The sequence below is a fragment of the Mercenaria mercenaria genome, chromosome 9 (genome assembly GCF_021730395.1).
Source record: "Mercenaria mercenaria strain notata chromosome 9, MADL_Memer_1, whole genome shotgun sequence".
Taxonomy (NCBI): Eukaryota; Metazoa; Mollusca; class Bivalvia; order Venerida; family Veneridae; genus Mercenaria; species Mercenaria mercenaria.
The window spans coordinates 8,408,493-8,432,789 of record NC_069369.1 but is presented as its reverse complement, the minus strand read 5'-3'; positions in this window follow the sequence as shown (position 1 = coordinate 8,432,789).

Here is a 24,297-nt window from a genome sequence, read left to right as displayed (position 1 = left end):
ACGGTATCGTCAACGTGAAAAAACAACGCAGATATTTCCTGCCAGAAATTATACAGACACGGACGGGTGGACAGATTGACGTATTATTTTTAAGCGTGCACCCACATTCTAGCTGCACTAGATATACGCGTTTACTTATACATTAATAAGTGTACGCGTAAATATCTACACACGCGTATAATTTAACGCGCGCATGCGAAATTCTATGTGCTTGTATATATATACGCGTGCGCATACATATTTTCCATTATACGCGTTTAATTTTATGCATGCACGCTTTATTCGGAGTGCTTGTATACTTACAAATATGCATGCACATATGAACGTGCACTAGTAAATTAATATACTCAGCGTCACTGAAAAGTTACCACCCTAATGGCCCTTATATTTTAAAAATCGCATTGAACTGTGTTAAATGCATAACACGACGACCTCTCTGACGCAGCTGAGACGTCACTAGTGTAAAGATTTGTCAAATTCGAGTAACTCCGTTTGAGGCACAGGCTGCACGTGCAAAATGACTTTTTCCAGCAATGTCGACATGTACGAATTTTCTATCGCAAATAATTCATCGCACTTGAAAGTTAGTCGACAGACTAAAAGGAATACGTTAAAAAACCTAGAATATCCTTGCTAAGAATGCCACGTTTAAGGCACGATCATCGCTATCAGGCCATTGGGATGGTTGACGCCGAACTTTCATGTCGTGAAATTGGACGTCGTATGTGTTGTTCTCACCTGGCAGTCATGAAATGGGTTAGGAAACATGATCAGACAGGGCCTATGAGTAATAGAGCGCGCACAGGCCATGAAAAAGTGACGTCGATATTGTATAAAATAGTAAAGAGGTATATATTAGGTGGTAACTTTTCAGTGACGCTGAGTATATAATATGAATTAAGGCACCGCCTAACATTGGAGATTTATCTTTTATATATCCGCTTAGAAAGAAATATTCAACGCTCAAGAAAGTGAAACTTTGCTCTAAACTGTAGTTTACATTTAGTGTCATCATACCTTTTACAGCGAATATCGTACTTTGCAAAATTTACGGAAGCCATGCCGGTGACGTCATTCAGCGTTCTCGCACTAGCTTTTAGAATTTTGTTTTGTTTGTTTGCACTCCACGCAGAAACTTGACGGTCTTTACACTTCCTTACTGTTTTAAAAGTGTTTTTCAGTTGCATGTACAGTTTTCATTACGAAAAAGAAGTAAAATAATCATGTTAGCGCGGTTTACGAGTTTCTATGACTGATTCGGATTGCTTGGATGTTCATAAAGACAGCCAGTCAGCGGATTTTACATAAACCGGAACCGGAAAACATCGACAAAATTGCCTCAGTATATGCAAACAGCAAAGACGAATATCTATATACGGACGTTACCGTCTCGGGGATTTTCATCCCCTATAAGTATGTACCTACATATTTGCAATTACAAATAATTTTTATTGATGTTTTGACGTCGTGTGAATGAAATAAAGCCATAAATAAACCAGTGTAATACAGTTCTGACGTTAGCGTCGTTTTAATTCGGATTTACTTGGTCTCTCGTAGATATTCTAGCATAAAACTGCTGTTCTTGTCACTTTTCGGGGATGTTTTAAGAAGAGAGAAAACATGTGTTAACAGAGAGATTAACGTGCTGTTATAAAACATTTTAATATATGCACGTTCCGTGGTAAAGCGCAAAGGTAGTACGGACCATAACGGATAATTCAATGGAAATGACGTCAATGTGAAAAAAGCAATATATATCCCTGCGAATTTCATTGAAATTAAATGACGTTGAGGTAGAGTATATTTATTCATTCTGCATTCGTTTTATGCGTTTTATGCTTAAATAGCTTTAACTCATGTCCGTTTCGTGTAATAACATATTTAGAACACCTCGAGATTCTACATACGTTGTAACACGAAAAACATGCGTTATCCCCACAAAGAAAGAAGAAATGTTTATGTTTCAGCATAACAAATCTTGCATGTGATAAAAATTCTTCCCAAAGAGCCTTTCATGTTATTATTTTATTCAAATCGTGAAATTAAGGGTGTTATAGTTTACTGAATACATGTTTCATACTTAAAATGACATTTACCAAGTTAATGTAAAAACTTGTCGCAGTGGGTTAGACTGAACGCCGAACACCATGTCTTTGTTGTAGGTATGGGTTCGAATATAGAATTCAAAACAATAGAAAATGATACGTACTAATTTAATTATAATTGCTAATACACTAAAAATCATCTTGGGTTCGAACCTACACGTTATGCGCATTCTGTGTATGTGTGTCAGACACTCTTACTAATAAACTGTGCAGTCTTTGTTAGATTTTCTAAAGTGAATCATCAGCCAAGATGATCCGACTACCAGATCAATCTTAGCATATAAAATCGCCCAAAAGGTCATTTTTGAAGGTGAAAGTGTATTTTACCCCCAATAGAATTTTTTTTATTTTATGCTACCTAATGAAATACTGTATTCTGTCAGTTAAATATTCATATCTCATCGCTCACACTGTGAAAATATGAAAACTATATTTTCACACTGTGAGAGATATGAACTCCGACCCTTCATACATTGTGTATGAATTTTAAATTATTTGCTTAAAACAGGAGGAAAATTATTGTCGCACTTTGTTCTTTATAATATATTTCTCGATTTATTTAAGGGAGCCTAAAAAGGGATTAAATTTATAACACTTTGCTTTTAGACACAATGTCTTTAATCAAATCGTAATGGAGAAGATGCGGATGACACCTCGACCGAGGACCGATCTCACGAGCACGCGATTTGTAGATTTGCGCTGTCCCTTTTGAACTAAGCAGGCGGGCTACATTTTTTTGTATAACTCTTCCCTAGGGAAAAAATTCCTACAGAAAATATTTCCTATAGGAACGCATTCCCATGGGAAATGTTTCCCTAGGGAACAGTTTCCTACAGGAAAATATTCCCATGGGAAACTTTTCCCAAGGGAACAATTTCCTATGGGATTCCCAAAGGAATTCTTTCCCATGGGAAAACTAAATTATCTTTTTTTTTACAAATAAACTAGCCAGTACCATAAAGGTATTTTTACAAAACAGCTATGATGTTTTTCTAATAGTTTATATGAAAATAAAAAAATAAGGTTTTCCCATGGGAAATTCCGATGGGAAAGATTTCCCAAATGTTTCCCATGGGAAAACGCCGTCCCATGGGAAAGCCATTTTCCCATGGGAAATGACCGTTTCCCATAGGAAATCGGCCATTTCCCATGGGAAACAGAATATTATAATAGCAATATTTATTAAAATAATAAGACTAGAATGATGAAAGTTGTTGGCTGGTATATGGTAGATATGGGCTATCATTCAGTACTATTTTAAAGTTCAAAGCCTTTGCAGAAGTACTTGACGTTTTTGCCAATTATTGTCCGTGGCAAATTAAAATTGGCGGCCATTAATAGTAAAAGTAATGTATTCATACAACTGTCTTGGGTTGTTCTTTTTAGTATTATTATTTCTGTGCCAAGCTATCTTCAGTAATGTGTTTTTAATGATTACCATTCAAAACCTGTTACTGAAGGAGTTCTTATCCTGATGTAAGGGCCCGCCTTAGCTTATGTCTTGTTGGTATATTAATATACTTGTTGCCATTTAATCTCCTTTTGGATCCTTTCAGTTTTGCACATGGAAGAAGAAGGTCGTTTGCAAATAGATGCGAGGGTTGATTTTGCTTCTTATCGAAGGAATCCTCGATTGTTTATACTTGCTGATGTTTAATATCCCACCCTCCACTCCCCTTATTTTGCTTGTATTCTCCATTTTCTTTATAATTTCAGGTACATCTTATGTGTTCAAGTTCAGCCTACACCTTCCTTCCCTTCAGTCGTTACAGCTTCACATGGAATATTGGCAGTTTTCACATGTTGATGTATGGACATGACAGTGTCTGTTTTCCAGAACTGTGAAATGTGTATGTGCCATATATAAACGTTTAACGTAGTCACTGATTCTGTGCAGTGATGCATATGCAATTTAGCATGATCTCTTCAGTAACTACAGAGTTATTGCCCTTTCGTTGCTTTAAAATTAATAAATTAAAAAAAAAACAAAGTAACCGATGGATCTTCATCAACCTTAATACAAATATAAATCACTTTAAAGCGGTGATGCTCGTGCAGCTTTCGTCAGGATCTCTCTATAACTTCAGAGTCATTTTTTTTTATTGTTTTAAAATCCATAAATGTCCTTCTATTACAGCAAAGGAACCCATTGATTGATCCTCATGAAAGTGGATAAATATATAGATCACTGAACGGTGATGCATTCGCTCCTTCTTAAGGATTTCTTCGGTAACTGCAAAGTTATTGCCTTTTAATTGCTTTTATTTGTTATTAGTTCCCACATAACAAAGTTACCCGTTGATGGATCTTCATGAAATTCTTATACCGCCGTATGAACACATCTGCGGATGTCTCTAAATTGTTTTTTTTTTTGTACTTGTAACATGTTTAAATGTCGAGTTCTGTTCAAACCGGGACGGTAGCATCAATTTCCACTACCGTCCATGAACAGGCTCAACCAATATAATCCGGAAACTAGATCCCTCGGAAGCTCCGAAAACAATGCGAACAGTGAAAATTGCAGACTCGGTTTGATTGAGTCTGTTCATGAGCAGTTACGGAAAATGCAACACTGCCCACGCCCCCTAGCACCGGCTTAAGCAGTATTCAATTTTCAAATCTAAATGAGTTGAAATCAATGATCCCGAAGGACCAGAAAATATAACAACACTCACAAACCGAGCCTGCAACATTTCCGTTTTTGTCGTGTTGAGCGACTTGAGGAGTTTCCACTGTTTCTATATTATTATCACAGCAGCGTCGTTTGTGCCGTGTGGTGGCCGTAAAAAGTCTCCCCGTACATTCTATCAGGGCTGTTATTTTTGCAATCTTGCAGAGCGTTAAGCACCATTTTTATGTTGTGCTATTGGTACTGTTCAGTTTCTCTGCTTGAAAATTTCGGCAAGGGAGATTCCAATATTCTCGCTTTCATAGTGTTTGGTTTTGTATAATCACCCCTTTGATATGGTGCCTGCTTTTTAATTTTGTCTTTTTGCAGTTCCTTTGATATGCAGGTTTCATAACCTCAGATCCCCTTTCTAATTTCAGTATGTTTAATTCTGCCCATTGTTTTTTCGTTTAGAGCAATCCCATTGTTTTAACTAGGGACCATATGCCGCTTTTCATGGAATTACACGCTGTGTATCATTGAATGCTTTATGAGCACCGCCGTACGAACACATCTGCGGATGTCTCTGAATTGTGTTTTGTACTTGTGGCGTATGTAAATGTTGAGTTCTGCTCAACCCGGGGCTAGAGGACGTGGACAGTACCATCAATCAAACCGAGCCTACAACATTTTCGTTTTTTGTTGTGTTGAGCAGCCTGTGCAGTTTCCACTTTTCTATTTTAATACAAATGTAGATCACTGTAGGTCAGTTGTGCACACACAACTTTTCAGGATATCTTCACTAACGTCAGACTGCAATTTAATTGTTCTAAAATGCCAAAATATTGACATAACGAAGAAGCTTATATATAGAAATTCATAGTATTAAAATTAAATGTACAACAGCATTACGTGGCGGCGCGTGTGGAATTTTTATCAAGATCCCTTCAGTAGGCTGATATTTGTTGCTCAAACAGAACACCAGGTGCAAAACACATGCCTTAATGTTTTACGTCTCAAAGTCAAACATTTTATGATATGCAGGCGACACAAACTTTGTCCTCATATGCATATTTTGACTAACTAAAGATCCATGACTAATCTTGCAGAGTAAAATTCAAAACAAATACAGGTGCGCAACTTAATAATTATGCTGAATAATAATCCAATAATGTTTCCTAATCCTAGATCAAATACTTTGGAGATAGATCTACGTGCGATACAAAGCTTAAGGCACTTTTATGCGTATTTTGGCAAAGTCAATGGCCATAGCTCTGGCGTCTATGTGAAATCGCAATAAGGCACCAGATGCACAACTTCACATGCTGAACGACAATCCTGTGAGATTTGATGACTCTTGGTCAAACGCTTTTTGAGATATGCAATGCATAAACTGAGACGGAAGGACGTACGGGCGGACGGTTAAGAGCAGCTCTAAGTGACCCCCCCCCCTTCCCCCTCCCCCCTTCGCACACACACGCACAAACACAAAATGGGCGGGTGCACAAAAAGAAATGGTAAATGTTAGGCTAGCCAACATCCAAAAGCCACGCACGCTGCGGGAAATGTTTGCTTATTTGTTATGGATATCTATCATAAGTCACTGTCAAGATATCAAAAAATACAGTACACATTATCATAACTAACTCTTATTCACATAGAAAGTGGGTTTTGTATGGCAGGTCGGTGCACCATTCTAATCGCCAAATACTTAATACCAAACAGTTAATGTAAAATGCCTTTTGTAAAGTATTTAATGTCGAATATTGACTATCAAACGGTAATTGTCAAATGATAAATGTAAATTGCAGACATGCTAAGTCGTTATTCAATAAAATGCTGCATATATCAGATATTTTTCTTTGATACATAACTTTGTTCCTCGTAAAACTATATTTTAAACAGTTTAGAGTAAAAATGTTTCTGTCCTATGTCCACATGGCCGGTAGAACAATATATTTCCGTCAGACTGAAAGTACATTTCTTCAAATTATTAAAAGTTACATTGATAAGTTTAAGAGATACAGATCATTAACTCATGAAATATAAAAAAAAATGACATTTAGCATCCATTTGGCAATAAGCATTTGCTATTTAGCATTGAGCATAGAACATTTAGCACTAAATTAATGGCATTTAATATTTGGTATTATAATACATCATTGCGCATTACGTATTTGTCAATTATTATTTAGTAATTTGGCACTTAGCATGTCGCCGCTGCATTCCATATTTTATGACATGCCAATTGCTAATAACTTATTGCAATTAGAGACAATTCAACAGTCAATTGCTAAATGTTAATAGCCAACTGCTAAATAAAATTACCAATTTTCATTTGCTTTTTGTCCTATGTAATTTGCAAAGTGATAATATATACTCGTATTTTGCTAATTGCGCAATGAACCATGTGTCATTTGCTTCTCCTAAGCAACCGGAACTTGCATATTGTGGAGAGAGCACTGGGTCAATGATTGACCTAGATAGTGATGCAGTAGTAAAGCTGATGGAGTGGCCGTAAAAAGAGTACCAGCAATCGAAGCGCATTCATCTCGCCGAGCTACAGTTGTTGACTCTGCATCTGCCTCCTAGGCTCCTAGATCCGCACTTCCACTGTTCTTAATTTGGGTCAGCTGGCATTTTATCAGCTTTAACCATCCTTTATCAGCATGAATCCATTTTGTTTATGGCTGGCATGAATAACAAGACATCACCGGAGAGTGTATGAAGACTGGCGTTCTGGCAGGGTGGACATGATGAACAGACAATGGATGGAATACGACGAGATAGAGACGCATAAACCTTCGAATATGCTCGCCCATATGGTTCGCCGGTGGCGGGGGTAAATAAATGAAAATCATCATTATAATTCCTTATAGCTATCTGTCAGTTGCTATTTGATTATTGCTAATAGAAAATAAATGTTTCTCAATTTTGTTGTCCAATGTTTCTTGATGGTATTTCCCTTGGTGTTCTGGTCTCTGCTGCAAACGTTTACGGTTCCATATGTTTTATTAAGATATATTTACATGAGCGTATTTGTGTTTACACTGAGTTCCTATGATCACCGTATGTAAGAAATTCACCTGTTTTTATACACACTGTTTTTCAATACAGGAACATTGTAGGGGTTAAAGAGAGTAAATTACCCTGGTGGTGTTTTTGCAACTGACCGTTCCAATACAGTGTCGTCTGCTGTGTTTGTCTGTGCTAGTATTAATCGGCATCTATGTACGTGTACATATCTAAAAGTTCTCAAAATTCTGTTTAGGGTGCTGTATATTCGGCGACGTTCTGGTAATTATTTTTTGTCGTTTTTGTTTCTAATACTTCATTTTGTGAAAGCAGTAAAACTGCTGAGACGCTTCTAACATTTTTGCAAAATGCATTCACCAGAGACGTTGATACTTTATATGCACACGAATATATCATAGAAAAAATAACTGCCGAACTTTTAAGAACCAACGAGATATAATAAATAACATAAACTACTTAGCTATACGAGACATTAGCGTTGACAAAATAGCAGCTATTGAATAGCATTACGTTCTAAAACACGTATCAAATTCATATGGTTTTCATATTTACGTTCTTGAGCATTAATTGTAACATTATGCAAGAGGACTGAAGTATAAGTCAGACACTTCCTAGCAAGCACAATTAAAATATCCTACTGAACCTTGTGAATGGTATTTTTCTAAAAATACATAATTGCCGACCTCCTAGGATATTTTTATATGAGTATGTTAAATGTAAAAGAAATATGTTTGTTAGTATCTTAAAAATATCCAATGCGCATGGTTTGCTTTTACATATTTATTTTAAATGTAGATATTTCTTACAAAATTAACTATAAAAACAATATCATGAATATATGTTTGTAGAGCTAAATTTACAAATAGTCAATTGTTAAAAAGACTTCCAATCTAAGGGTTGTATACATTCGCGCTGTGTTTAGCTATACATGTATGAGGTGTGTAGAACTTTAAACCTTACAAACAGTATAAGTTATACAAACAAACATTTTTATTTTACCATAACATACATACTATGAAGTAATTGTTCTTATTTTCAAACATGAATTTTGGTCATATATACTTATCTGTTACAGTAAGTAAAATATGACGGAATTTGGATCCTTCAGAGCTTGTACTTGCAACAAGTAAAGAAAATATTAATTTTGAAATGTTTGATATGAAGTAAAATATTAAGCAATTTGGAAACCGAGCAGTAAAATGAAACAACATTAGGTTTAACTTATTATTCTAATCGGGCTGATTCGACCGCTACAAATGTCGGCTAAATATATGTACTGGTACCAGCGTACCAACTAAATGGCGCAATATCCTTTTATATACCTTATCTATTTACAGTTAAATTTCATCCGCTATATATCCATAGGGGATTTAGTCTAATACTGACAATAATATATAATAAAAAGACCAAATACTGTGTTCACCTAGTAAAGCAGTGGTTCATAACATTAATGAATATTAATATGGATTCATACACTGGTTACAAACTGTTAAAAATCTGGTATTTTGTAAGATTGTTTTATCACGAATTCTGGATAAAAAGAATTATTATCATTTACATTTTAAATGCCAGATGTCCCACTTGTATTTTTTTTTGCGCGAACAGCATTTTAGTAAAATGAAATCTGTCTTAAAATAGGAGATTTACGTCAAAGATATCATTAATTTGCATATCACACGAAGTTTGTGTCTTTAATGGCATTGGATCAAACTAATGAAATTCAGTCAGTCCTGTTAGGCAGAAAATGCAAGATAGCAACAGCAGTTTTATAGCTATATTTATTACTTCACAGACAAAAGCTACAAATGTGATATGTTACTTGTGGTAAGCATGTAAAGTACATAACTTGCAGTACGGTGTAATTATTTCTATCACGTGATTGCAACAGCTGCATGCAAATAACTTGTAACGGAATCTTGGCAGTTATACACAAGACAACTAGTGTTACACTGATGTATGGGCTGCGAACATAACACCTGACCAAGTCTAAGAAATACGGTATCTAAAGCCTGAAATATAATAATGTAATAAGTTAGAAACAGGCTTACAACGTTTTCATTTATGAGCCAAAAAGTTTGGACCTTCTTATTCGAAAGCTTTTAAGCCCTGTTCGCAGTATTGTGCCTAAGACTGACTAATGTGAAAATTGCTTGTTAGTAGCGTACGTCCTGAAACGGCCATGTAAATCTTACTTAATTTCGATTTGTCCAAATTCAGATACAATTTGGCCCTTTCCCTATGTATAACGGCCCCTTGCCGGCGGGGGGATAGAAAATGCCGGCTGTATCTCCATGCAGAGGGGTACGACCCCGCCCCCCCCCCGTCCCCCCGAAAATGGAGCCGCCCGTTTGCCGTGGGTGGCGGCCTGTAAGCCGGAGAGGAGGGTCCTGGATGTTGAGGTGCCCCATAGCGCCCCGGGGAGGTGATGCTTGCTTGTTTACATGCATGCATCCTCTCTTTGGGGTGGGTGTGCCAATACACGTCTTTGGTCTCTAATTCGGTGTAGACGTTTTGGCGTTCGTATTGGCCCGATACGATCAATCGGATAGTCATGCCAAGCCCTAGGAAATCTTACATTTACATTTACACATTTTACTGTTTCATTTCAAACTGCATATTACTGTTTTCATTTTCTATTTGCACATACATAATTATTAAACAAAATACGATGCACAAAATCTAATTTTACTCTTGTTTTACTGTCACATCTTACAGCGTTCACCAAACTCCATACTACGTTTACACAAATTTATTTATCAAAATATTTTCATGTGTAATTCAGTCTATGTTTCCTGGAAGGCGGTGGCTTAGGGCCAATCAGGTAAGTAGAGTAACAATCCCTTGAATCCCCTGATTACTTTCCTGCACTAAAGTATCCCTAACATGTATGAGCTGGATATCCGCTCTGTTTACGTGTTCCCTTGTTGGACTCCGCGGCGTGTGGGGGCTGCGAGTAATGAAATTAAATTATCTAAATATGGCAAACCAAAATAATAAACGACTGCATACGGAAACAGACTCGGACACGGAAGGTGAGAAAAATTCTCATCGACCTTTCACATCTAATTTGGCATTTCCACGATTCCTCCTTATTCAATCTGTTGAGGATAATTTTAAAATGACAAGTATCTCTCCTTTCGTTGTAGAAAAATACACTCGAGAGTATAGCCGGAACGCCAAAATCTGTGAAGAAATTACGGACAGGAGATCTTTTGGTTGAAGTTGAAAAAGCTGCATATGCACAAAATTTACTCAAAATGACAACTTTTTTCGGCCATCCATGCAAGTGCATTGCGCACCGTACTCTGAACTCCTCAAGAGAGGTCATTCCTTGCCCTGATCTTGCTGGGTTGTCAGAGACGGAAATTGTGCAAGGCCTTGCTGAACAACATGTTACAGCAGCTAGACGTGTCAAAATAAAACGAGATGGGAAAGAAATTCTTACAAACACTATCATACTTACATTTGGCGTCCCATTCTTTCCTAGTTCTGTAAAAGTAGGTTATCTCCAAACAAAGGTCACCCAATACATACCAAATCCCCTTCAATGCTACAACTGTTTTAAATTTGGACACAATGAGTCAAACTGCAAAGGAAATTTTATTTGTCGTAAATATAAACAAAACGGTTTCTCTCATGAGCCCGACAGGTGTAAGGGTCCATTGTGTTGTGTGAATTGCGGCGAGGAACATTCAGCCAGGTCTCGCGACTGCAAGATTTGGAGGAATAGGAGGTCCTCAATGTCAGGTTCACACAGGGCATTGGATTCCCTGAAGCCAGACGAATCGCAACTGCTAAATTCATGCCTCCATCTCTAACAACAATATACCGGTATTCTTCAATTACTAAATCAAATGCACCCAAATCAACAACGTTTTTTGACGCGTCTACGCAAACCGATTCTGTACCTGTCCCAGATTTACCAAAGGAAAAGCCGAAAATAACAAAAAAGCCTAAGCAGACCTCACAAGATCAAAAGGCAGCTGCTAAACCAACACTGCCATCAATTGTACAAAATGTTCCTAAGTATTCATGTACGCCGTCGTCATGATAAAACGTTATACAACGTGGGGCGAGTCAAACACCCACACAAAAAATTGACTTCAAAACTGTGATCAGATGATCCCATACGAACCCATAACCGGTTCCCTCTTGATTTGAACCGGTTGACGGGGGAAGATAATGACGATCCGCCATTGTCTGCTCCATCCAGTTTAGCAAGCACAAGGGAGGTGAAGATCATTCAAATGGTCCCCACCTCCTGAGTCAAAGCAGTACTAATATATCGTTAAATTTCCAGTCGTCAAATTTTTGTTTACCATTTGAAACAAATATTACAATGTAAATGGCAAGTAAAATTAAACAGTGGAATTGCCATGGACTTAAAGCAAATTATAATGAAATTATCCTTCTCTTATCAAAATATAATCCTTCACTTACATGTATGTGCCTTGATGAAACATTTTTAAAGGAAACGGACAAAATAGCTTTTAAGAATTATTCAGTGTATAACTTCATTAATACTAACACTGACAGAGCTTCTGGTGGTACATCTATTATTATTAATAATGCATGTCCGCACAGACAAATTGTTCTGAATACAAATATTCAATCAGTTGCAATAAACGTTACATTGCATCGACCAATAACTTTCTGCTCGATTTATATACCTCCCAAATTTAAACTCAATCTTGAAGATCTTGACAATCTTATAAAACAATTACCACAACCTTTTTTGAGTGAGTGAGTGAGTTGGGTTTTACGGCGAATCGACACAAAATGGTCATATATCGCCGAGAAGAAGTCATATTGCAAACGCCAACTGTAAAGCCTAGACACTGATGTAAAAATGTAAAGCATACCTAAAAACATCCATGTAAAAATGTAAAGAACACTATGAATAATGTAAAACATATCTAAAAGCATCCATGTAAAAATGTAAAGCATATCTAAAAACAGTAATGTAAAAATGTATGTACGTGTGTGTTAAACTATCAGCTGCAAACATAATAATATTGCAAGATGTAAATAAAAATAAGAAGTGTTAGATCTTTTGATATATTCCTATCTGCTTTAAAAACGATGAAATATTTCCGACTGAAACGTTGTCAAATAATTCTCTCAAAGATTGAACGTCATAATATGTACTGCTTTGTGTAGCAAAGTCCACAGAGTCGATTAAAATGTGTTTAATAGTTAGCGGTGTTTGACATGGTACATATTCGGGTTGATCTTCTTTATTCAAAAGGTAAGAGTGAGTCAAACGGGTATGACCTATTCGACAGCGAGAAAGAACAACTTCCTCCCTGCGAACAGATCTGTTCCCTTGGTGCCATTCCCCTAGAGTAGGTTTGATATCATGAAGTTTATTGAATGAAGCACGGTTCCATGACGACTGCCATTAAGATAAAATGTATTTGTTTATATTGGGCCTAAAATCGGTATGTGGTAATTTCAAATTAGATTGTGATAATAAAAGGGATTTCTTTACTGCAATATCAGCATCCTCGTTTCCATGAATACCAACATGACTAGGAATCCAACAAAATATGATAAACTTTTTTAAAGATAGTTCATGAAGCCTGAGAAGAATATTTTGAATGAATGGATTTTCCATATTTCGGTTATGAATTGACTGTAAAACAGAAAGCGAGTCGGAAAAGATAATAAATTTTTCTGCACTATTTTTGATATAAAATTTAGAGCTAAATCAATAGCTTTGGCCTCGGCTGAAATATTGTTGCATTATTGGCAAACGTAATTTTGATTGATGAAGGAGGCTGACAGCAGCACAGCCAACCTTTGATCATCTTTTGAACCGTTTGTGTAAATTGCAAAATAGTCATTGTAAGTTGATTTGATTTCATGATATTTGGACTTGAATATTTCAGGGTTTGTTTCAGACTTTCTAAAGGCAGTTTTCAAATCGAAAAGAACTGTAGGGGTATGAAGGGTCCATGGTGGTGTATCTGGAATTAAATTTTCTTTAATAACATCGAATTTGAAGTCAGTTTCATTCATAGAAGATTGTATGCGAAATCCAAACGGTTTGATTTGTTTTGGTTTTTCCTCATATAAATCGGAGTACTTTGGTTTAAAAATAATTTCATGAGCAGGATTGTATTTGTTGGCAGCCACTCTTAAAGCATATTGCAGTGAAAGTTTTTCTCGGAGTGTGTAAAGAGATGGTTCGTTTGCTTCAGCATATTAGATACTTTCAACTGGCGACGTTCGGAATGCACCAAGAGCAATACGAAGACCTTGATTATGTATGGTATCTAACATTTGTAAATAAGATTTTCTTGCGGAACCATAAACAATACAGCCGTAATCTAGCTTAGATCTAATTAAAGCCCTATACAGTTAAATAAAACCGTGCGACGACTCCCCAATCAGTATTTGAAATTACCTTTAAAAGATTTAATGACTTCAGACATTTGGCTTTCAAGTATTTTATATGCGGTACAAACGAAGGCTTTTTATCAAAGATAACACCAAGAAATTTTGCTTCATCAACAACGGGTATTTTTGTACCATTTAGAAAAAGCTGAGGGTCACAATGATGTTTCCGTAATTGGCAAAAGTGGACACATTGAGTTTTCGATTGGGAAAATTTAAACCCATTTTCCATGGCCCAAGTTTGGACTTTATTCAAACACTGTTGTAATTGGCGTTCAATCGTACGCATAATTTTTGAACGATAACATATCAAAAAGTCGTCAACATATAATGAGCAGTCTGTCCCTGGTAACAAACATTTCACAATATTATTAATTTTGATGCTAAAAAGTGTGACAGATAAAATTGAACCTTGTGGAACTCCCTGTTCTTGCTCAAAAGAGTCAGAAAGGGTATCACCAACACGTACTTTAAAACTTCGATCAGATAAAAATTGTGATATAAATGTTGGCAGACGACCTTTTAAACCTATGTCGTTAAGATCATTGATAATACCATATTTCCATGTAGTGTCATTAGCTTAATCTAAATCGAAAAAGACAGACACTAGGTGCTCTTTTTTAATAAATGCATCACGAATAAAATTTTCCAGTCGAACAAGATGATCGGTTGTGCTGCGTTGTTTGCGAAAGCCGCTTTGAAAGTTTGTAATTAAACCTTGCGATTCGAGGTACCAAACTAGTCTAGAATTAATCATACGTTCCAGAGTTTTACATAAACAACTAGTAAGAGCTATCGGTCTATAATTACTTGGGTTCGTGCTATCTTTTCCGGGTTTTTGTATGGGAATAACAATAGCTTCTCTCCAGGAGTCTGGAAAAATGCCAGTTTTCCATGCAATATTGTAGATTTCAAGGAGAAGGTCTATTGATTCTTGTGGTAAGTGTTTTAAAAGTTGATAATGTATTTGGTCTGGACCAGCTGCAGTATCATGACATTTGTCTAAAGAGTCAATTAATTCTGTGATCGAAAAAGGTTTATTTTAATCTTCCTCATTACTTGAATCAAAATTCAGAGGTTTGCTTTCTTTAGTTAATATAATGTTTTGAAATCTTTGGTCATAATTATGTGAAGAAGAGTTTTTTGAAAAAGCTTCACCAAGAGTATTAGCAATGTCTTCTTTGGTAGATGCAGTAGTCTGGTCAGATTGTTTAAGATGAGAAACATTTGAAGTTTTTCCTTTTCCTCTTACTTTTATAACCGATGACCTAGAATTAAGTTTAGAACCGTATGAATGCCAGGAGTTTTTCTTTGCTTGTTTTATAGTTCTGCGAGCTTTTGCTCTGAGAATCTTAACTGATTGCAGATTGTCTTTTGTCGGTCGAATATTAAATTTTTTAACGGCCGCTCTACGTTTTCGAATGGCGGTCTTACAATCATCGTTATACCATGGTTTATTTTTTGATTTACCATTTCTTGAAGTTTTTGGAATGGACTTGTCTGCAATATCTGATAAAATAACAGAAAACCGATCAATAGGATAAAAAAAAATTGGCGAAATTCTCCAAAGACAAATCATTTTTGCATAAATACTGATATTGCTGCCAGTCAGCTTTATTAAATTCAAAATAAGAGGAATCAGCTGATGTTTGCTGAACAATACTTGATAATATAATCGGGAAATGATCACTCCCATGTAAGTCATCTAGCACCCTCCATTCGAAGTCAAGAAAAAGGCTTGGTTGACAAATTGACAAATCAAGAGAAGAGTAGTGTCCTGTAGCAGGATGTAGGTATGTTTTGGATTTATCATTCAGTAATCAGAGAGAATTTCTTTCAATAAAGGTTTCAATAATTTGACCTCTAGCATTGCTATCAGAACAACCCCAAAACTCGTGGTGACCATTGAAATCTCCCATCAGAATAAACGGTTGCGGTAGTTGATTGATCAGGTTGTCAAGATCTTCAAGATTAAGTTTAAATCTAGGAGGTATATATATTGAACAAAATGTTATAGGTCGATCCATAGTTACATGCAATGCAACTGACTGAATGGTAGTATTCAAAACAATTTCTCTATGCGGATGTGCATTATTTATTAAAATTGATGCGCCACCAGAAGCCTTTTCTGAACTTTTATTGATAAAGTTATACGTTGAATAATTTTTAATGGATATGTTGTCACTTTCTTTCAAAAAGGTTTCACTTAAACACATCAAAGAGGGATTATATTTTGATAGAAGAAGGAGAATTTCATTATAATTAGCTTAAAGTCCACGGCAGTTCCACTGGATTATCTTATTCGACATAAATATGTTCTGTCTGGAAACATGGTATTCACACTATTCAGTCTTCTCAGGAGAAGACATCCTAGTAATCTTTTTCTCCGTTAAAGGTTTAGGAGGTATGGCAGGAGGCTTAGATGAACGTCCATCCTCTCGTCCTCCATATCTACATCTACTGCTAGATGTTCAAACCGGTTGTAGTGGTTAATGGGATCATTAGATCCCTTCCCCACTCCACCGGTATTTAGTTCAATTTTTTGTCTAGGTGTTTTATTCACCTTTACCGATGATGAAGTACTTGTTGAATTGTTAGATACATTGCTTGTTCGTTGTTGTTGTGGCTTGTAATTAGGGATGTTTTGTATTGCAGCTGGAGCTTTACCTTGAGGATTTTTCTGTACATTTGATTGTTGTTTGCTAGGTTCCGAAGTTGGGGCTGGATTTTGAGAAACGGTCACTGAATCTGTTTGAGTAAAAGCATCAATACACTGTGTTGTTTTGTTAGCGACAGATTTAGTGATTGATGAATACGTTTGTGCAAGTGATGTAGATGTAAATCTAGCATTGGCAATTTGCCTGGCTTCTGGAAATCCAATGCCTTGTGTGAACTTGACATGAAGAACTTCCTTCTCGAGTTTCCACGTCTTGCAGTCGCGAGACCTGGCTGAATGTGGCTCGCCGCAATTCACACAACGCACTGTATAATTGCACTTGTCCTCGTCATGGGAATGGCCATCTCGACAGCACTTTGGGCAAATGTGATCACTCTTGCAGTTTCTCTCGTTGTGTCCGAACTTAAAGCAGCAGTAGCATTGAAGTGGATTAGGGATATAGGTTGTAACTTTTGTCATGAGGTATCCAACTTTTATGACTGAAGGAAGGAAAGGTATGCCGAAAGTAAGAATAATAGTGTTTGTGTTTATTTCTTTTCCTAATCGTTTAATTTTGATTCGTCTAGCTGCCGTGACATGTTGATCAGCAAGGCCGTGCACAATTTCCGACTCCGAAACTCCAGCAAGATCAGGACAGCGGATGACCCCCTTGAGGAATTCAGAGTGCGGTGTGCAATGCACTTACATGGCCGGTTGAAGAAGGATGTTAGTTTAAGTAAATTTTGAGCATGTGCTGCTTTTTCTACTTCAACGAGCAGATCCCCTGTGCGTAACTTATAACGAACTTCGGAACACCAGCTACACTTTGAAGTGTTTTTTCAATTACGAATGGAGAAAGACTGTCATTTTAAAAGTTTCATCAGTTGACTGAATTAACAGAAATCTTGGAAATGCCGTGTTGGATGTGTATGGTCGGTGAGAGGGATTCTCATCTTCCGTGCCATCTGAGTCTGTTTCGGTATGCGGTCGTTTGTTTTTATTTTGATTTTCCATGATGAATTTGTTTACATTCGTCACTCGCAGCCCCACCCGCCGCGGAGTCCAACAAGGGAACATGTAAGCAGAGCCGATATCCAGCTCAAACATGTTAGGGATACTGTAGTGATATACTCGGCCAGGTATTTTGCAATCTTGTTTATATCACCAGCTGTATTGCAAAAATGCAATAAGGGGATTCAAGGGATTGCTACTTTACCCAACCAATTGACCCTAAGCCACCACCTTCTAGGAAATAGAAATTGTAATACATATTGCCATGACGTGTTCAATACTTTTGTGTGAACGTACTATGAAAGTTGCTGAAATCAGTAAAATGTGACAAGAGAAGGAAAGTACATTTGATTTTGTGTGACGTTAATTTGCCAAAAGAAGATAATTGTGCATTGTCAAAAGGAAAAAAAATAGATGCAATTTGAAATGACGAATTAGAAGATGTAAGAGTAATAAAAGTGCAATTTCCTAGGGCTTGGCATGACCAGCCGATTGATCGTATCGGGCCAATACGAACGCCAAAAACGTCTAGATCGAATTAGAGGCCAAAAATGTGTGTTGGTACCCACACCCCGAAAAGGGGATGCACACATGTAAACAAGCATGCATCACCTCCCGGGGCGCTATGGGGCACCTCAACATCCAGGACCCTCCTCTCCGGCTTACAGGCCGCCACACACGGCAAACGGCAATATGAATACAGTTTGGAGCTTTCTGTAATTGTCCCTAACCATTCTTGATAATACTGATCCTTTAAATGTTGTACAAATTTTGTCATAAATACATTTTCTTGATTTATACATTGATTAAACCAAATATAACCAAAACCATTATTACATAATAATTTTCTTACACCTGAAACCCAGTTGATTTGACCACAGTTATCCAAATTTTTCATCATCAAATAACATTTTTAACGAGCCTATCTTCATTCATTTTCAAAATTTTACACCAATATTTAATACTTCTTTTAGCCGCGTTTATATACAATGGGAATCTTCCACAATCACCTAAAACAGCTGCAGTTACAGCATTTTGACTTACACACATATAACGTTTACAAGCGTAATTATGAATAAGTTCCGTTGAGTTTTGCCTCTGTATACCCCAAATTCCCGACCCGTATAGTAATATAGGGCTTATTTTTGTATCGAAAATATTCAAAAAGACATTTCGTGGTAACTGGCCGTACTCGTATAATTTCGATAATACTGATGCAAGGACTCGTTTAGCCTTTAAAGCCTGATCACTCGCCATTCTAGCATGCGAGAGTTGTCGTGTAAACGTTACACCTACATAGCAGAAATTGTTAACCGTTTCAATAACTTCCCCATCATAAGTCCATTTTTCATATTTCGATAATATCCCTCCTTTTTTAAATACCATTATTTGTGTGTGTGTGTGTGTTGATTTTAACACCTTTTTCGTTACAAAATTAAAAACTTATGTAATACATTTAACAATCTTTGTAGGCCTATGACTGTATCTGCCGTAAGTGCAAGATCGTCGGCAAACAAAAGCGATAATATTTCAGTTATATCGGGAAATAGTTGAATGCCTCTTACACCGCTTTCTTCTATATATATAACTAATTCATCAATAAATAAGAATGTCAGCCTCCTTGTCAATATACTAGTATATATTTTACCACATATGTCTAGAAGGGATATACCTCTATAATTTTCAGGTAGATTTATATCACCTTTTTTAAACAAGGTAACTATAACTGCTTTGCTCCACTGTTCTGGGAAAGTCCCAGTATCATTCAGTCTATTAAAAAGCTTATTAATTAAAGGCATTAAGATATCGATTCCGTGTATAAAAAATTCTGGAATAATGTTATCTTCTCCGCTGCTAGTACCAGTTTTAAGACCCTTAACTGCTCTAAGTATATCGTCGTCTGTTATTTCAGAATTAAAAATATATTCCTCGATTTCATTTTCCGAATTTCCTGCATGTATGACTCTCTTCAGTGTTCAAATCAAAAAGGTTTTCAAAATATATCTTCCATTCATCCGGAGATATCGAATTCGAGTTCGGCATTGTTTTCGAACACATGTATTTGAGCTTCTTCCAGAATGATTTAGGACTGCTAGCATAGTCAATTAGCTCATTTAATTGCTTATTAAAATACTCTGTATGTTTTGAATCACAGTATGTTTTAAACTCGTTTCTGGCCGATATATAAGCATTTAGGTTTTCCTCACTTCTGGAGCGTCTAAAAATGCGAAGATACTTATACTTAAAATATTTAAGCTCTCTGCATACGTTATCAAACCATTGTGGTTGAGAAGTTTTTGATTTTTTCAGACAGCATTTTCCGCTTGAATACAAAAGATCATTAAATTTATTTACTATATCAGATAAACTTTTAGAAACGTCAGCGATTTCAAACGTAAAGTTATTGATGAAAGATGCAGTCAAAGTTATATTAAGATTTTCTCGATATTTGTTAGATATGTATCTGTCTCTACTGACTCGCTCACTTTTTGTGTTATTTTCATTGTTAACAGTTTTGACATCAAGGTTAAATGTCAATGGTAAAAGAGATGATTTGGTTCTGCTTTCTACGTTGAAATGTTTTATAAAACCTTTTATACTCTCAGAATATAGCACATAATCAATAACACTACAGCCGAGGTGACTTATATAAGTAAAACCACCCTTGCCTTTGTCACCACATAATCGCCCATTTGCTATCCGAATAATATATGACTTACAAAATTCTAATAAATCATTACCAAAACTATTTTCTTTTTTATCGCACGATACTCTCGGCGGTATTAAATCATCATCAAAGATATCATCATACGCTTCCAGTTCATTCGAAACGTGATTCATAGAAATACAGTCATTCTTGTCAGCAGTACGGGCATTTAAATCGCCAGTAATAATACAATCAGCCCGATTGCATATGTTTAATTTTATGAATGATTCTTCTAACATTTTTACACCCTTTAGATATTTAGTATTATAGAAAGGTGAAGAATAAGGCGGTAAATAAACAAATCCGCAAACAATATCTTTACCAGTATTCAAAAAGGACTGGTCTATCTTTAAAAACACCCCAAAATCACATTCTGGTAACACACGTGAAACAGAATTGTTAATATTACGCTTTACAAAAACTTCTACGCCAGCCATTGCTCTACATTTGACAATATGGTAGTGTTTTCCTGACCAGAAAGGTTAAGGTTACCAAATAAAATCGTTTTCAAGTCCATGTCAAATCCCTGAAGACTATTTAATAGATCGTTACGACAGACAGAAATAAGTGGACACTCAAAGGAGTAGTGAAAATTAGATTCGAGGCTTCCACATCGGCATAATGGTGTAGGAGAAATGTTTTTAAGAAGAGGTGATAATTAAGTGAACTATATTTAGTGCGAATCTTGAATGGAGCACTTGGAGTTTCCTGTCGCCAAAGTAACATGACGGAGTGTGTTTTTTTTTTTTTTTTTATTTTCATTTAGGTTGTTTTTTTAACGATGATTACATTCTGGAGTTGCGTATTGCAGGGGTCAGTAGGTTCCACTCTCGAACAGCGGTGGGTAGAAATGAATTATAATATAAAGTTGTTCCAGCAGGAACGATATGAATATCTTCAAAATAAGTTATAGCGTGAATCACCCTGCTAAGGGACAAGAGAAGATAGATAAGCTGGTTTAAGACTAGACTTCATTTTAAAGAACATACATGTATTAATAAAGCTTAACAGGAAATCTATGACCACTTGTCAAATTAAGGTAATAAAGTATAATAATTCTAATTTGAGCAAGCAATGTTTAAATCTTAACAACGATATTATGTTGACGTCACGTCGATGTGATATTTAGCGCATGTACGCATCGAGAAATAGCGCTTTTAAATTTGATCAAATATTTTACAAACAATAATATGTATGGTGTAAATGAAAAATGTTTAACATTACGGGTATGGGGTACATTTAGTTTTTAACCAAATTGTTTAAAAAAAGATCAATGTGAAGCTGACAATATGAGCACCACAACTCAGAAATGACTCAGAAATTCTGTGAAAGCAGCTGGACCTATGGTCAAAGTAGCGTACACAGTTGTAGTCGTCCTTGCTGTACTCACTACTAAAAGCATCTTCGCCGCGAATTCTCTATAGTCAGAATAACTAGAACCTTCAATTTCCTGATAGCTCTAGTGCATTGTTCACTTATCATAATAGTTTTCTGTATTTTTGCGCTGCTATGCTGTTTCCATGCATCTTCTCTGTAGCAATGTCTTTCATATTTTCGCATCCTCCTTTAGTAATCGGATTTCCAATATCGCTATTTTCATTTCCACCAATCTATTTTTATTTGAACCACTCAGACAACTCGTTTCAACAAACCTTGCAAATGGCACAAAAAAAAAAAAACGTTTATCGACCATGTTGTTTCCTAGGCATGGACATCTTCTTTTTGCTTAACTATTTTATAATTATGCCATAATTTACCTCTATCGGTTGTCACCAGATCCTGTGCTTAGCATTAATGGGAGATGGTTTTAATCAGATTGGATGGGGTTTTTTTGTGTCATTTGTTAATGTACTTGTACCTTAAGAAATGACTAACTAACTCTCACTCTTAAAACCTAGTTTAGACACCTGATATAATGGATCATAATTATATAACTCCTTCATACAATCATGTCAAGTGAAACTTGTGTTCACAGACCACATTAGAATAAAAGCTGTTAGTACATAACCAATTACAACTTAGCTTGTGTGTCCTATTTAACCGAACAACAGTGTAAATTAATCTGTGTTGAGAGGCCACAAGTCAACAAAGACCAACTTTTTTTCATTTCTCTCGAATAGTCTTTGATACAAATTTGACTGGATATAAACATCCGAATTCCCACCATTAAATCAAATCAAATCAAAACAATGTTTCAAACATTACCTATTCATTACCTATTTACACTAATATTCCCTACACCGAAACAAAATGTGTAAGATGCTGATTGACACACTCGGAAGACGCTTTAACGGTATATGGTTTAAAGTATATCAAGTGTACATACCGCCACATATACAGGTATATACTGTTGTACATTGTTAGAAAGATTGAAAGTTTGCCATTAAAATTCTATAAGGCTTCAAGGCCAGTTATATTACTAGAAACAATGTCAGAATCTTAAACTAATTCCAACATAAAGTTTTATTGATGATTTGTAATCTTTAGTTACTTATAAAATATAGGAAAAAAGTCCTCAAAAGAAATCCAATACAGACACTAAAGTATGTAATATCTAAGGGCAGATTTCTATAGATTTTAATCAAACAACGTATTGCATATGTATCGGAAATAAAATCAATTAAACAAAATATTAGTATCATTTCTTTATCAACATGCATGCATTAGATAATAAAGCAGTTCAAGGAACATTTTTCAAATAACTGTCGTGACTGTTTTTATGTTGATTACAGCAAGTAACCCACCCATCTGCAGTAGCATTGTGAATACATTTTTATTTTACGAATCCCCTATCAATGTTTTTTTTTCTCGTTTCTGACTTTGAAATACACATGTTTGGTGTTCAATCCCTTTAAATTTAATGCCGACAAGCTTGTTTTACAAATACGTATGTATCAATTTGGTTAGAAGTTCTACGTTCTGAATTTTGACACCTATGTTCTGAATTTTGACACTACGCCGCTTTTTTCACAAAGATGCTAAAACAAATACTTGCTAGAAATCTGAAAAAATATCTTCTTTTTTGCTGATATTCAAAGCAACCATTCATGCTATACCAGTAGTAGACCTATGCAGCATATGGTCCACAGTGATGGCTACAATATGTATTAGAGTTAGTTCAGACTTCCAGATCCAATATCTCAAAAATGTGCAAAGATATTTGAGGACTTTTATCCTGTGTTTCATATCCATACAAACTACATGTTCCGCACCAAAACGTTAATGTTGGAATTAGTTTGACCACAAAAGTTAAAATGACCAGCCTTTTTAATTTATAGGCAAATAGAACAAATAGATCTTATGCATAACTACATTGTTAAAAAAGAACTACTATCAACACTGTGCATGAACCTGATATTTAGTCACAGATATAAAGGGAGGTAATAAAAACAATGGCTTATAATAATACTTTCTACTAGGTCGGGAAATTCTCGTCGGAGAAAGCTTGGTCTTTGCCTGTCTAATTTCACAACTATAGGATAATGATTAAAAGTGATGGTTAAGTTAAGTAAAGGTTAAATACGCTGATTATCTGGTTAGTGACTAGTATCCGACAGGAAATCAAGAGACGCCGCAAATAAGTTCCGCAACTCATTCAGGCTCGGCGGGAGTATCACCCCACTATTAAAGTACTTCCGCGTTGTTTTATCCCAGGAAGTATTTTTCTGGAATTATGTAGTCCCAAATTTGAAACCATCCCTATTTTTTACTGGTTACATTTCAAATGTATTTGTTGACTGTATAAATAACATGGCATGTCTTTTGTCTTTAATTA